The sequence below is a fragment of the Podarcis filfolensis genome, assembly GCF_964270895.1.
Source record: "Podarcis filfolensis genome assembly, chromosome: 10".
Lineage (NCBI taxonomy): Eukaryota > Metazoa > Chordata > Lepidosauria > Squamata > Lacertidae > Podarcis > Podarcis filfolensis.
The window spans coordinates 38030595-38047038 of NC_139612.1; positions in this window are offsets into that span (position 1 = coordinate 38030595).

The following is a 16444-nucleotide window of genomic DNA, read 5'->3' on the forward strand; positions in this document are numbered from 1 at the left end:
GCTCTACCTGTTCAGTGATTTGTGTACCTCATCGTGAAAAGTTGAAAAACTGTTCATAAGGGTGAGGTGTCAAGAAGAAAGGGGGATAGGATCCTCGCCGCTGAGGCAAACCGCTTAACAGTGCTTCCTCAAATTCAGTTGTATGTGGCTGAATACTTAGAACAGTGAAGCAGAATTATTTGAAAAGCAGTGCTGAAAAGAGCACCATGCAGGAGCTGTAAAAGGTAAAAGAAACAATGCAAACAGCCACACACTAAACATCATGCTCATCCAGAACAATATTTACAATAGATTGGATTACTGAGTTTCTCATTTTTCCAGTCTTCAGTTCAGTCATCCACATTGCCACACCTGTTTGTGAATTTCTGTTTAGATTCCTCATGAAAATTCATCAGCACTAAAGTGCAGATTTCTCCTGAAGTACACATTTGTATGCAATGTCGCCTTATCTACACAGTATTGCAAAGAAATTTCCCCATATATAATGCATTCTCGTATGTTATTTTCAAGAATGCATTATATATGGAGAAATTTCGCTTCTCTGCCTTTTGGCTAAGATCAAGTGTATGTTATTTTCATTAATAATGATTTTATGTGTACACTTTACCTCAGTGTATACATTTATGTACACATTATGTGGCTGAAGAAATAAAATGTAGAGAAGGTTGGATTTCGAAGGAGGATTGTGCTTCACTTCAAATACGGTTTCAGAAGGTGCAAGTGCAGAAAGCTCACCTTTAAATGTGAACTGAATTGAATCTCTCTCCTCTCTTCTCTTCAAATACTAGAAAATCAAGCTCTTGGAACTTATTTATTTCTATAGTCCACAACAGTGGCTGGTTTCTTAATTGACTTGGTTAAATATTTTCTTTGTGTTTTGCTGTCCTGCCCCCTGCTCATTATGGTAATAAATAAATGAATGAATACACACACACACACACACACACACACACAAAAGTTTTTTCAATAGTGCATCCCCAAAAAGTGCATAATTATAAGGTGCAAAGAATTTGAATTCAAATTACCCATGAGTCCAAATGCTTGGCTTGTTATAATTACTTTCAAATTATTTCTGTCAAATATATGTTATAGTTGACTTAGTCATTCTTTTTTTTTTTAAGGGAAACCAAGGAAGTCTTTATTTAGAATTGTTAATAAGGAGAGATAATACATTCTTTCCTTCTTTGAAAAACAAGGAAGTTTTTAGAAGAAATAAAATCAGCATATGAAGTACATTCAGTATTCTGGAAGATAAATTTGCAAGTTAAAGGCTGGAATTCTAGCACACCAAATGTATCTGACTTTTTTTTTAAAAAAAAAAGACTATGACCTCAATACATAAAATTTGAGATTTCATGCTTGTGATGTTTTTGTATGAAATCTTGGGAAGCATTCAACACATTTCCACCACCTCAGCTGATGTTAAACGTATCTACAGTGATTGGCATCTGACAGTGATGTGTTAAATAATATTTGCACCCATTCTTGTAGCAGTTTGATTTTACTGCCAGTTCATAACAGGAGACCTCAAGCATTTATAAAGAAGTCCAGCAGCTTCAGGAATTAAATGTTGCTTCCCACATGGGAGTTGATGTTTCATACTGAGCATGCAGCCGAACATGTGAACTACCTCCCCTGAAACATCGTGTGCTAGATGCTAGATGGAACTTTTGCATTAACTGTCATGGTTAATCTGTGATGCGATCGCTCTGCACATGAAAGTCTTCATTACTTCTTGTTGAAGTGGCAGCTGAATGATGACCATGTATGTGGAAACTCAACAGTTTCCGTTGGTTACCAGTTTGTTTCTGAGCCCAATTCAAGATGCTCAGGCCCCAGAGACCTAAAAGACAACCTCTTTTCCTACAGAGCCTCTCGGGTGTTAAGATGAGAGGATGGTTGTTCCACCACCATTAAAAGCTCAGGTGAGTGTGTACCAGGAGAGGCCATAGGGGTCTCCTAACAATTCTCAGCACCCTTAACAAAGCAAGAATTTGAGGGTGGGGGTGAGTCATGACTGTTTAAAGTGGATTTATTTATTTATGTATTTATGTATGTATGTATGTATGTATGTATGTATGTATGTATTATACCCCGTCCATCTGGCTGGGTTTCCCCAGTCACTCTAGGCGGCTTCCAACAAAACATTAAAAATACATTAAAACATCAGCCATTAAAAACTTCCCTAAACGGGGCTGCCTTCAAATGTCTTCTAAATGTCATAGAGCTTTAAAGGCATGGTGTGAATGTGGCCTTAGCATACCCTCCAACACGTTGCAGCCAAAAACCAGGAAGCCTGTCTACCGGGGCTGCACTCCTATGTGAGTTATGTAACTCAGGAATGGGGAGATTGAAACCATTTGCCCCCAGCAGCCCCTGCCCCAAGGTGCTGACCTTTAAAGCCCTAAACGGCCTCGGTCCAGTATACCTGAAGGAGCATCTCCACCCCCATCGTTCTGCCCGGACACTGAGGTCCAGCGCCAAGGGCCTTCTGGCGGTTCCCTCACTGCGAGAAGCCAAGTTACAGGGAACCAGGCAGAGGGCCTTCTTGGTAGTGGCACCCGCCCTGTGGAACACCCTCCCACCAGATGTCAAAGAGAAGAACAACTACCAGATTTTTAGAAGACATCTGAAGGCAGCCCTCTTTAGGGAAGCTTTTAATGTTTAACAGACTACTGTATTTTAATACTTTGTTGGAAGCTGCCCAGCCAGCTGGGCGGGGTATAAATAATAAATTCTATTGTATTCTATTCTATGATCAGAAAATGTCTGCCTGAGGGAACAGTGCAGAAATCAGCTCAGCAGTTAGAAAATGGAATCTACCGTACTTGCATCAGCAGTCCGACACCCAAAAAGTACCCTGTAAGCAGAAAGTATCTTCAAAGCACCCCCCTCCCGTGTTGGAGTCACTTGAGATGGGCCAACGTGAATTATCAGAACTTTGCAAAGAGTCAGCAGTCTAGAAAAATGGGGGAGTGAGGCGAACTTTAGGTCTTGAAACCTGCTTGTCTCCCAGAAAGAGGAACCATTGGGGCAGGACTCTTGAAAAGTGCTTGCTTGCAATTTTGTAATCAGGCCTTTGCACATGCTCTTGTACCCGTGTCTGGAAGTTGTTTGTGATATGGTATAAAAGCGAGCCCCAAATAGCAGTCGGGGATCAGCCTTTCAGAATGATCTTGCTGATGCCAGTTGCAGCTTAATAAACCAGACCTTCCTCAGAAAGAACCCTCGTCTGTCTTTATTGACTAGGATAACCTGCAACATAACCTGCATGAGAGCATGGTCTCCCAAAACACCCATTTTCAGGCGCTCCAATCTCACATGGTTTTGGGTACCGTGCTCTCACGTGGATATCCAAAACAGGATGTCCCCAAATGGAACGATTGTGGGTATACACCTTAGAGCACCTGTCCCCAGCAGAGATTTGCTAGGCAACTGATATAAACAAAAGAAAGCAATATGTTAGATACTAGTGGATGCAATGATATTTGGCATATCAATGGAAAGCCCAACCCTCAGCATTTTTCTTTGGGGCTCACTCCCTATCTAGTGTATTTAGGATATTGAGCCAAACAGCACAAGGCTATTTGTGGTCACTCAGAAATAAGTTCCATTGTGTTCTGTAGGTACATAGGGTTGCTTTATAACAGAGGCGCTGCTGCAGAAGGGTGGCTTGACCTGAAGTGTGTAGCACTCAACAAATATATGGCTTTATGGACAAAGGAGAACAGCAATTTGCATAAAAATAGCATATGCCCATTTATTTTATATTCGCTAAATCCAAATTTAGACATAATTACTGTAATTGAAATAGAAATGCAATTCAGCTCATCATTGTGGGGAAGAGTGTGACCTGGGGACCCCGCTCCCCCCTGCAGTGCTGCTCCAATCACCTGAGGCTGAATTTGTTTTCTTTTCTCTCTTTTTTATAATGGGAATAAATAATCACAGGTTTCGTGCACGTACGCATGTCAGGTTTGTCTGAAGTACTTCTGGAAAAGGGAGCATTTGGGGCAGTTTTATTCATTAAGTGTGCCCTGTGCATCTTGTAGGTAGAGGGCATGAGCCCTTCACAGCTCCCTCCCCTCCACATCTGAACATATTCACCCCCCTTTGGCTGTTGTGCTGTTAGTACCAACAGGGAAGGTCTATGTTTCTAATGAAGAATCAGCTGTTTTGCTTGCGATGCTAGTCTTAAATGAAATTATATAGTTCAGAGAAGCAGCTGTGAGATCCAGGAGGAGGATGCTTCTGCCCTGACCTCTGTCAATGTGTGCTATCTGCCAAGAGAGGAGAAAGACATCCACTCACTCCTAGGCTCCTCCTCCTCTTCCTTTCATCTCCATCCTCCCATTGTGCTGCCACCGATTAAGAAAGAGACAAAGCCATCCATCCACCATGTTCACCTGGGTAGGCACTCCACTCCTCATCTTAAAAGGATGGGGAAAGAGGAGGAAGCCACACAGCAAAAATAGAAAACCCACAGTTACGCACAGTTACACAGAGATAGTGCAGGGTAGTCCACACCCCAGAAATGATATCTTTCAGCTTCTGACTTCTAGAAGAAGGTACAGGGTTATAAAGACTAGGACTAGCCACCTGTGAAACAGTTTCTATCCAAATGCAATTTTGGTTTTAAACACAATGTAAGGAGTCTCTATGGGAATATATTGTATTCTAAAAATGGGGTATCAGAGTTTTAGGGGGCTAACCAGGTTGGGATAGCTGGGATAGCAGGCTTGTTGGTTTTGAATGTCTTATGTATATTTTTTTCCCCAATTTCATTGTTCTGTATGGGACAAGGACAATAAAGATTATCGTATCGTATCATGGTTGAACACACACTCCCATTTCCTCTGTGTTCTCCCATACATACAACATTAGCGACAATGCACACCTGTCCTGTAGCTTCTTGTGACATATTGATATTTGATGCCTTTCCTCCAAACTGTAGCTTCAATCTGAACTGAAAGCTGCTCATTGGGTAAAGACATCCCTGCCCCATCTCTCCTCACTGGTGTGGGCTTACCTCAGGAATCTATCTAGACACAGAAAGCCACAGTGATGTAAACAGCAATGTGCAAATACAGTCTGAAATGTATTTATAGCCAAGGAGAGAGGGTGGAGCTTGTGCGACATTCTGCCACAGGCATCACAATAAATTGACCAGCTTTGAATTTTACACATATTTACTGGGGTGGGGTGGGGAGACACTCCTGTTTGCCTCAGGTATAAACATGTATTGGGTTGGTCCTGCCAGATGATTTTTGTGCCCTTCAGAATGTAAGGTTTGGAAGAAGTACTGCTACCACAGAGACCTGTTTAAATGTGATTAACAGCTTAAGAAGATACCCGCTGGATCAGGCCAGTGTCCCATCCAGTGTCCTAGTGTCCCACGCCAGTGTTCTCACAATGGCCAAGCACATGCCCATTTGAAACCTTCAAGGAGGACCTGAATGCAACAGCACTCTGTCCTCTTGCATTTCCCAAGACTCTGGCACTGCAGATAGACTAGACACATCGTGGTTAGTATCCACCATTAGCCTTATTCTGCTTTAATTTGTCTAATTCTCTTTTAAAGCCATCCAAGTTGGTGGTCATCACACAAAACAAATGTTTGTTAGCAATTCCACATCAGTTTTTGATAGAATTGAATTTGTCATAGTTGTACCTCATTGTACCACCATCAACACTCTCTTTTCCTCCTTTAAAGCCTTTGAACAGCTTTGTAGATGCACAGTCTATTTATATTTATGATGGCTACGGGGCTGGCAATAGCATAGTTAAGCAAGAGATGTATTTCTTATATAACCTGCTGTAGCATTATGGTTGGCAACTAGTAATTTATTCATATCTGACTGTCAAGAGCCTGCTGGTATCCTGTTTATATGTGCACATAAATTCTTAATAGAGGGCCTTGTAAAAAATAAATATTTTAATATAACTAGCTTTTTCCTTAAATGCAAGTATTTCAGATGCATTTTAATGTTAAAATACCATAGCGATTTAAGCCACATAAGAACAAAACAAGATACAAATTGATCTATACTCAAAATACACTGTGCTCTGAAAACCATCCCTGTTGCCTTAACACATCAAATTTTATATGCTTATCCATCTTCAGACAAAATATTTTTTTGTGGGTTAGGCCTGTCTAAGGCTCATTCCATTTCACTATGGTATTCAAAGCAGCATTGTTTATTTCTTAGTAAAGGCCATTTCTATATTTGGTTATCATGAATATGCCCAAGCATAATAGGATAACAAAACAGGGGGAATGCATTTATAGCTCCAAATAACATAGGACTACACTGTATCATGCAGTAAGAGTTTCCTTAGCAGTTTTGTTTGAAACATCTCATTTGTTCCTCAGCCTAATTAAGTGAGATGAATCATTTATCATCATTGATTGTATCAACAATGTTTTCAAAATGATGGAATACTAAGACAAAAACAGCTTGGGGACCATGCATCATCATCACGGGATTGTGTTTCAACATTTTAAAAAAAAAAAATGAATAAAAGAATAGCAACAATTAACTATTATTTCGCTATGTTTTGTACTAGGTCACCACTTAATCCCCCCTCCAAAGAAAAGCATATAGTCTTGCAAACCACTTCTAAGAATCAGTGGCATAAAGAGAGAGAGAGAGAGAGAGAGAGAGAGAGAGAGAGAGAGAGAGAGAGACTAATCTACAACAAGGACTAATACTTAGGAAACCATGAACATATTTTTTTGGGATATATGTGTGAGGGGGTTATAAACAAGAATAATGTTATACAAACAAGTATACCAAGTTTTCTCATGTCATTTTTATATCACAAAAATAGCATAATAAATGTGGAAAAATATCTACAACTTATGTTTCGTTATAAGTGGTCAATGTACAGGTTCTTGGTTCATGAATTGGTTTAAACAGTTAAGAAGAAATTAATAAATAAATAAATAAAAAGGGGAGAGAGGGGAGGGGGAATGGTGAGTGGGTTTGGGTGGTTATGTTTCTATTCTTCTACTTAGTGGGGGTGGGGGGAGTTTGTGTCAGCGTTACTCGTATGGGTTCTCTTACTATTCCCTTTTTGTATTTCTTTGTTGGTGAGAGAGGTTGGGGGTACTATGAACATAATTGAAGGGGAAATGCTTTAAAATGAAATCCACCATGAGTCAGGACAAAACTGCCTTAAGAGGTCATCCAAAAATGAGAAGATGTGTAGCGATAATCTTATCTAACAGGCAGGATGTAAATGCAATAAAATAAAATAATAATAGAAAACATATTTCAAGCACACATCTCATTTTAGGTTTGCGTTTAATATTCTTATGCTTAATTGTGCATGTTACTGATACTTTGAAGATTTTGATTGAATTATCCTCAAGGCAGCTTACAACCAATTGCAATAAAACAATACAAATGAAAGCGCCACACATACAAGATGCAACAGGCGTGCCAGATTGACTCTGCCATTGTGTTTATATCACACTGACTCAGATGCTAGAAAACCTTTGTATTAGTTCCACCCACCCAGGGAGACACTTCTGCTGACAGTTCCCTTCCCTTCAGCCAATACTGTTCAGGACGACGACGATGATGATGATTTGTTTAAAAGGTAAAGGGACCCCTGACCATTAGGTCCAGTCATGGTCGACTCTGGGGTTGTGGCGCTCATCTCACTTTATTGGCCGAGGGAGCGGCGTACAGCTTCTGGGTCATGTGGCCAGCATGACTAAGCCGCTTCTGGAGAACCAGAGCAGCGCATGGAAACGCTGTTTACCTTCCCACCGGAGCAGTACCTATTTATCTACTTGCACTTTGATGTGCTTTCAAACTGCTAGGTTGGCAGGAGCTGGGACAGAGCAATGGGAGCTCACCCTGTTGTGGGGATTTGAACCACCAACCTTCTGATTGGCAAGTCCAAGGGGCTCAGTGGTTTAGACCACAGCACCACCCACGTGTGTGTGTCTTGGAAGAGTTATGTTAGCCTGAACATTCCTGATTTTGCATGCATGGTTTCTGGGACTGCATGGCTTGTTTTTTAATGAGTCTTAATAATGCTTACTTCTGAGCAAATCTGTTTGAGACAGAGATACTGTATATTTATTCCTCCATCCACTTTGAGTGTTGCTGGTTTCAGTGTCAAGTGACAGCCAAGAATGCACATCCTTGATCAAGAATGCATGAAGTGGAACCTGCAAAGGTTTTGCAATGTAAAATATTCTTGCTCACTCTGCCTGCCAGCCAGCTCTGCCTTCCATGAGGGAACATTCTTCCATTCCCCTGCTGACCTGGCTTCATCTCTCCTCAATGGTAAATCAGATGTCTATGGATTCTGGGCATGCTCAGTCTTCTGTGGAGTGGAGGTTCCTCCCCTTAGGCTTTCATAAAAAATATTTTTTAGGCTTTTGCAAAGCATAGGATTCCACAAAGCCTACTAATACCTCCTTTTTGTGCATGGAGAGTGCCATCTTAGCTACACACAGAGCGTTAGCATTAGTATAGCCTTTAATATTTTGCTTCTCCTGCCAACCTAGCAGTTCGAAAGCACACCAGTGCAAGTAGATAAATAGGTACCGCTCCGGCGGGAAGGTAAACTGTGTTTCCGTGCGCTGCTCTGGTTTGCCAGAAGCGGCTTAGTCTTGCTGGCCACATGACCCAGAAGCTGTACACCGGCTCCCTCAGCCAATAAAGCAAGATGAGCGCAGCAACCCCAGAGTCGGCCACGACTGGACCTAATGATCAGGGGTCCCTTTACCTTTACCTAATATTTTGCTTGCTTGTACCACAGTCAATATCCTTATATTTTCACATGATCATTGTCAAATATCCAATATATCAGTTGCAGATAACCTGTTTAGAGTTACACACAAGCACCCTCCCACCTTACTTTCAATTCAGAAATGCAATTCAGAAAGAAATCCAGGCAACTTCCACCATAATGCTTTAGGTGGATATATTACATTTCCACATGGCAATGTACCTCTGCAGGGAGCTCCCTATAATGGCAGTGCTTGAAAGGTTAATGGCATTCATCGCTCTACTAATCTATCCTTTGAACCACTGATTAGCATTGAAATTGATTTGGAGCTACTTGTGGCTGAAATGACATTAATCTAGACTTTGCAGTGGAAAACTCATGTTACTAGGTGATGACACATTGTTTTCTTCATTTTTCCAATAGAACATATGAAATTGGGAATATTACCCCCCCCCCAAAAAAAAATCAATTTCATTTGCACTTTAAAGTTTCAGCAACACATCAACTGCCTTGTTGGAAATGTATACACCTGAAAATGAAAATGAATTTAACACTCTATTGTACAATGATAAACATTGATAAGATTATAGGCTTGATTTCCCCAAAGCTTGACACTCCGTGATATATTTAGCCATCAGGACAGGACTTAAATCATCTACCATAGTGCAAAGTCACAGGGGAGGGCATTACTCTGCACAATGACCAAATATGCCAAGATCTGTGTTCAGGGTCAGATGCCAAATTGAAAATCACATTTCAAAACATTCTGAACATCACCTCTGCATCTGCATATGGTGATTAGATGGATTGGTTGTATCATTTAATCAAGTGTATTTGAACTTTTCAGAAGATCAGTAAAAATGGTAAGTGGGCTTTCATGGGACCTCATTGGCCATTACAAATGTTTTTACTGAGCAACCCCTGAAAAGCTACTAAGGAAACACAAGGTTTCGTGGACCACTGTGCTGCATTTTTTGACATTTAATTAAATGTAGGAACAAAATAGATGTTTGTCAAACATGAGCAGAAGAGCAAAAGTTATTCTGAACCATTTATGCAGAAGGAATGTACATCGGCCTTAAAATATAAATATGATTCTTTGAATGCTTTGCTATTTTCAGGAGTATAGAAGGTTAAAATAATGCCAAGGTGTTATTTTTACTGCAACGTTTAAAATAAATGCAATTCTTAAATGTAATAAAAAGATCCAAGCACTCTTGTCCATGTGTCATAAAACATGGAAGAAGACTACATAAAACAGTCAAACATAAGCATTCTGAGCATGATTTCTGAAAAGTACAGATTATTTTAGTCTCAACAACAATTGTGCTTTGAAGAATAAGGAGCAAAAGATGACAAGAATTAAAAGCACTCTGCTATTAAGTGGAAGAAAGAATTGTTGGTAGTCCAAAATCTAGGTACAATGTGGCAGAGGTAGGCAAATAAAAGTATGCAATTTACTGTGTGTGACATGTTATAAATATGGAAGCATGGAAGGGGATAATTGTAATCTAGCAACAAACCCTTTGCATTATCCACCAGAGGATAATGCATAAGGAAAGGAAAAGAAAAAGATGGAATTAAATATGGTCGCAGATTAGCTTGGACTTTAGAGTCCATGAAAGAATGGCTTTGACTTTTCACAAGGGAGGGTAATAATGGAGGAATATTGTTGTTCTGATAAGCAGCTCTACCACCAAAAGATGAAACAGATTCAAAATGGGGGCAATCTTCGAAGTAAGCACCATTGACGGCATTTACTGTGGAAGGGCCACGGCTCAGTGGCAGTCATTTAGGTAGGAGTGAACTAGTTGGAGCACTGACTCAGGAGAAGGCAGCTGTCCCTATGACTGTGTTTAGGAACCAGACTGGCACTAATTGTTCATCCTTCATGCAATGAACGAAAAACATCAGGTCACTTCTTAACTTCTGCCTGCATTTACTAAAGGGTGGTGGGAACACTGGCAGAGGAACAGGACAGCGGAGGGAGCGGACCGCCCCCGGCATTACTATTCCAGTAGGGTGCCATCGCAGCGGCCTCCCCGGACACTCTGCACACCCCCTGCCACACCCCCACAGGCAGCGCATCAAGCCCCCAGAATGTGCGTCACACCATCACAGACAGCGTGCCACGCCCCCGGGATGCACACCATGCCCCTGTGGGCAGTGTGTCATGCCACCGCCTGCTTCCCGCCCCCGGTAGCAGAGCATGCAGCTTCACCACTGGGTGGGAAAGACTGTAAGATGACCATATAGCTTGGATGTCATAGGCCACAACATCATTTTCGAGACTAGCTTCCAAAGAGTAGCAGGACAAGGCAGATGTTGCTGACTTGATGTTGATGAAGTGTTCTCGTCAGCAGTCAGCAACATCTTGGCCACTGGGTAATCCTAAGAGAGAGGATTTCCAGAGGGTTAACTGTGTTAAATCTATGTTAAAGTAAAAGCAACGGAGTCTTGTGGCATCTTAAAGCCTAACAACTCTATTGTGGTAGAAGCTTAGAGTGGCCAACTATAACTCCCATCACCCCAACCATTTGCCATGCAGGCTGGGGTGGATGGGAATTCTAGTCCTGCAGCATATGAAGAGCAGCACATTAGCTATCTGGGCATAAGCTTTCACAGACTAGGATCATCAGATTCAGGTTTTTAAACCCTAGTTAGCTTTTAAGGTGCTGCAAGACTCTCTGCTGTTTCTGCTGAGTGAAAGGGGTGGCTGGTACCTGATTACATGTGTCAATCTTGGAATCTTTAGACCATCCTGTGAGCTCTTCATGGTGACCAACCGATTACCAGAAGGTGCTAGAAGCTTTCTAACAATTATGTATGGCAAGTTAAAATTATTATTTCCCACACCCCCATATTATAGAAGAGAGATCTCAGGCTCAGAAAGAATGGTTTGCCCAGGCAAAATTCAAACCATGGATTTCCTAATTTTCAGTTCAGTCTCTTGAACCATCAGAATTTATTCAGATACCTATTTTTGGGGAGGTGTGTGTGTCTGTCTTCAGCAACAGCAGTTTTGAAAGTAGATAAAATATGCCATTTAGTAATCCTATGTGTATTTTTTACCTTTTCCAAGTGAGATCCCTTCATTGGCAGGGCCACACAGAATGGACCAGGAAGATCATTTCATAGTGGTTCTGAAGTTGTTTGCCCAATGACAATTGAAGATGACTGATAATCTCATTCTAAAGTAAAAATTAGACAAGAGAGAACAATTATACCCAAAGTCTTGTCATGTCAGCTAATAGAACACCTGTTTCTCTAGATGTGAAAAAGAAACTACGATCCTTGAGGGGGAAAGAGAGAAAAGATCACAGCATGAAAATATATTCTGCAGCTCCAACAACACATTTTAATTGCCTCTGATTCCTGTTAAGTTGTGATATTTTAGAAGCTTAAAAATTAAGCTTCAAGTGCATGACCACAAAGTATAATTTGACATTTTTGGTCCTCTGTCAGGTTTGTCAAATATCGGTAAAGGGCATTGTTTTCCTCCTTGCCCCAGCCTCACCAAACTCCTCTCCCGCTTTGCAGCTGATGATGCATTGAAATTTGATAACAAAAGAATGACCTGGTTCTGTGTAAGTGGCTAAGAGGTGATATCCCAGGAGTTTGATGGAAAGGGAATGAAAATTAGGCAGATGTTTTCCATTATCACCCACAGTTGAGGTGCTGCCGCAGAATTACTTTATCACCAGTCAATAGCTGAAGCAGTAATTAGGCACGGCTTGCTTCTGATTATAAAGAAGATGAAATCCACTCTTGTTGGCAGTATTAATTTTAGTTATTACAGCTGCAAACTATTAGTTGAAAAACAGCACTGATCTTACATATGTATGCATATACTTTGGTTTTGCTAAAGGGGTTTCACCTCATAGAATTATAGAATTGTAGAGTTGGAAGGGACAAGGGTTATCTAGTCCAACCCCCTACAAAACAGGAGTCACAATAGAAGAATCCCTGGTGGATGATCATCCCACCTCTTTTTAAAACTTCTAATGAAGGAGAGTCTACCACCTTCCAAGGGATTCTGTTCCACTCTCAAACAGTTCTTACCATCAGCAAGTTCTTCCTAATAGTTAGTCAGAATCTCATTTCTTGTCATTTGACTCCATTGGTTTGGGTCCTGCCCTCTGCAGCAGGAGAAAACAAGCTTGCTCCATCATCCATTTCAGATATTTGAAGACAGCTATCCTATCATCTCTCAGGATAAACACACCATCTCCCTCAACCATTCTTCATAAGGCTTGGAGTCCTGACGCTTTGTCTAATTGGTCACCTGCCTCTGCGCACATTCCAGTTTGTCAATATCCTTCCTAAACTGGGGTGCCCAGAACCAGACACAGGACTCCAGGATGTGCTCCCAGAGTGCACAAGCCACTTCCCGCAGGGTGTGATCCCACATTGCAGGGCGCACACACGGGAATAATGCAGGCGTGCAGAGGTTGTGCGGATATTTCCGAAGTATTTGGCAAATATCTGTGACAATGGCAGGAGCTGAGAGTGTGGAACCAACTAACAAGATCAGCCCTGTTCTTGTGGCAGCATGAAGCCCATGAGGGATGCTGCTGTGTACAATGGCACCACACAGAAACAGCTTTCCACAAGGCTCAGAGCACATGAGAAAGTCTGGGGGCTCAACAAAAAACCCCACAACCCTGAAAATACTCATTCAGATTTGTTTTCTTCAGTGCTAATTATCTGATGACTTTTGTCTATTTCATTTATTTTTATTTAGCAAGATTTATATACGGCTATATATATATATATATATATATATATATATATATACAAACACATACATATATATGCAGTTCACATAATCATATAAAATAGTCATTAAATATAATGATAAAAAACAGGCTTTAGAAACAACAGACAATAAAATGACCCAAACATAGCTAAAAATCAAATGTTTTCAAAGTAAATATACATAATAAAATTTCACGTCTGCGTAGGCTTCCATATATATATATATATATATATATATATATATATATATATATATATAGGCATTGAAAACACAATGAAGATGCTGTGTAATATTAATAGGTGGGGAGTTCCATAAAACAGCCGCTACAACACTAAAATATTGATTTCCCACATGTGCAGATTGTGCATTATGTGATGCTTGTAAACGATGGCTTCTGTGCACTATAGGAATAATTTCTTCATTATCTCCGTATAGGGCAATGGGTAGTGTAAGCTGATGCCCATTGGAGATAGTGGTACAGAACTCAAGGCAGACAACAGGCAGGTTCAGAGCATTCAACAACAGCCTGCGTTGCTGGAATTAAACAGGTGAAGTAAAGGGTATTTAAAGGAACAAGATATTTTAAAAGACTGAGTGACTGAGGAAGTATAATAGCACGGGATTTAGGAAGAATGGAATAGCAGTGACCTTCATTGCACACAGGAGTGGCCAACTCTGGCCACAGGTACACTGTGGTGAAGTGGTTAGGGTAGCTGACTAGACATGGGTTCAAATGCCCACTTATTTACGAAGGGCTTTTTTTCAACTGGAACTTGCTGGAGCTCAGTTGCGGCACCTCTCAGCCATTGTCATTCTTGGAGATAAACGGAGGCGTTCGTGGTGAGTTCCAGCACCTCTTTTTCTAGAAAAACAGCATTGAGTGCCACCTGCTTCCTAGAGTCATTGTGAAGAAAAAGGGGGAGAGCCCTGGATTGCTACCCTCCTCTTTGGAGAAAGAGCGGGATAAATAAAGTAAGTATATGTGGAAGGGAGAATGAAGGAAAGAGAACACAAAGGGAGGCTTTTCCATTCCACACATTACTTTGCAAAATAACAGCGTCAAATGCTTGTTATTGCAATGCTGAATTAAATAATGGCGTGCAGTATTAGTGCCAGGGTCTTCAGCAATACAAACAAAATTGTTTAACTACCTCATCGATCCACAATATTGTATTTCTAAAACATAAGATATGTAACTCCTGCACTTTCTTTTCCTCAATAAAATAAATAGGCCTTTTGTGTAGTGGGCTGTGGCAGAGGCTGTCAAAGAGTGTGGCTGGTGAGAAAGAAATAAAATAGATTTTTCCAGCTTAGGGCTGTTTCATTATTCCAGACAACACTTCATATTGATCCCCCTCTATTTATTTCTAATTTTGTTGCCTCTGATTGAGCTGAGCTCTAAATCTTCTGATGGCTTACATGCTGTAAGGATGCAGCATTGCTACATGAAGTGCAAGGTAGCAATGTTCTCATTTTAAGCTCTAATTTAGTCTGATTTGCAGCAAATTAAGGTGTCTGAAGGAGCATTTTAGCACAGAGGCCATTGCTTTATTATATGACTGCTATTACTTGAATAGCAAACACTACACCAATTACTGGGCTGCCTTCATTTTGCAGCCATCAGTGCCTCTTGGCATTTTCCCCAATACAAAAATCAAATCTGAAACATTCAGTAGCATTCACAAAACTATTCAGAGCGATTAGACATAGCTATATAAAAATTTCGGCATTAAAACCAGCAGAAAGAATAGGATTTAGAAAATTGGAATCAGTTGAGAACAAGTGCTGTATCTCCACACACATACAGCAGTATCTGCATCGCCCTCCACAAGTTGGAGGTATACGTTCTACAGCAGAGAGCCTTTCTTACTATTTCGTATCACCTTCAATACATTGTCCAAACTTTTCCAAGGTTCTAACTACATGAGTAGAGCAGACTCCCCGCTTCAGATGCTATCCCTCCAACTTGTGGAAGGTGATGGAGCTGGTGTACCTGTCCTTGGTGTCTCTCATTGTGGGGTTTAAAATGCTCATCAAGTGCTAACATGCATGCTGTTTCTGGAAACCAGATAGCTGTTAATATCTATTTTACATAAAAGATGTACGTGAATCTTAATCTAGTTAAGAAAATTATGTTGATTGATGCTTCTGACGTTTCTGTTTTCATCACCTTGCACATGCAACCTTATCAGTGGAATTATGCAAGACATGCAAATATATAATATTTCTGATGTTATTTAAAATAATGTCCATTGACTCAGCTACTGGAAAGACATGAATACCTTAGATTTCAAGGGAGGGACCCACTGGCATAAATATTTATACTTGGGTTAATATTTCTAGGTGGGCTTGATCACTTCAGACCAGTTTGTGTTAGGCTAGCCACCTTATCACTCAAACACTGTACACCCCATAAAATCCAGTTGGGAAGCTTTTTGGAGTGAAGACACTATGGACAGAGAAAGAATTAAGCTCACCCTCCTTTTGCTCTAAATTGTCTCTCTCCAAAATTGCTTTTCAGTTTTTTAAAAAGCAGGAGTATCGTTAACACAATTGACATATACCAGCTCCTTCATTTTTTTGCTAACTCACAAAAGGTCGTTGAGGAACATAACAAATTTCCACCTACTGGTAGTTCATAGTTTTGTTCTCAACTGCAATTTAGGAACAAAAGTGAACTACCATTAAGACTGAAGAAAATGCAAAGTTCTCAATTTGTTTACTTCAGATTTCTAACTTTTGCATTTAGGCTCAAAGTAAGCTGAAATATTTTAGGGTAGTGGCACTGAAAAACATGGGCATTATTCAGTACAGCAGAACCTAAGTTAGCATCTAAATGCAAAAGTTGAAATCTAGCACATTCACATGCCCTTAAATCCCATTGAAATCAATTATTTTAATGTGTGGTCATGTTGTTTTGTTTTGGCTTTGTTC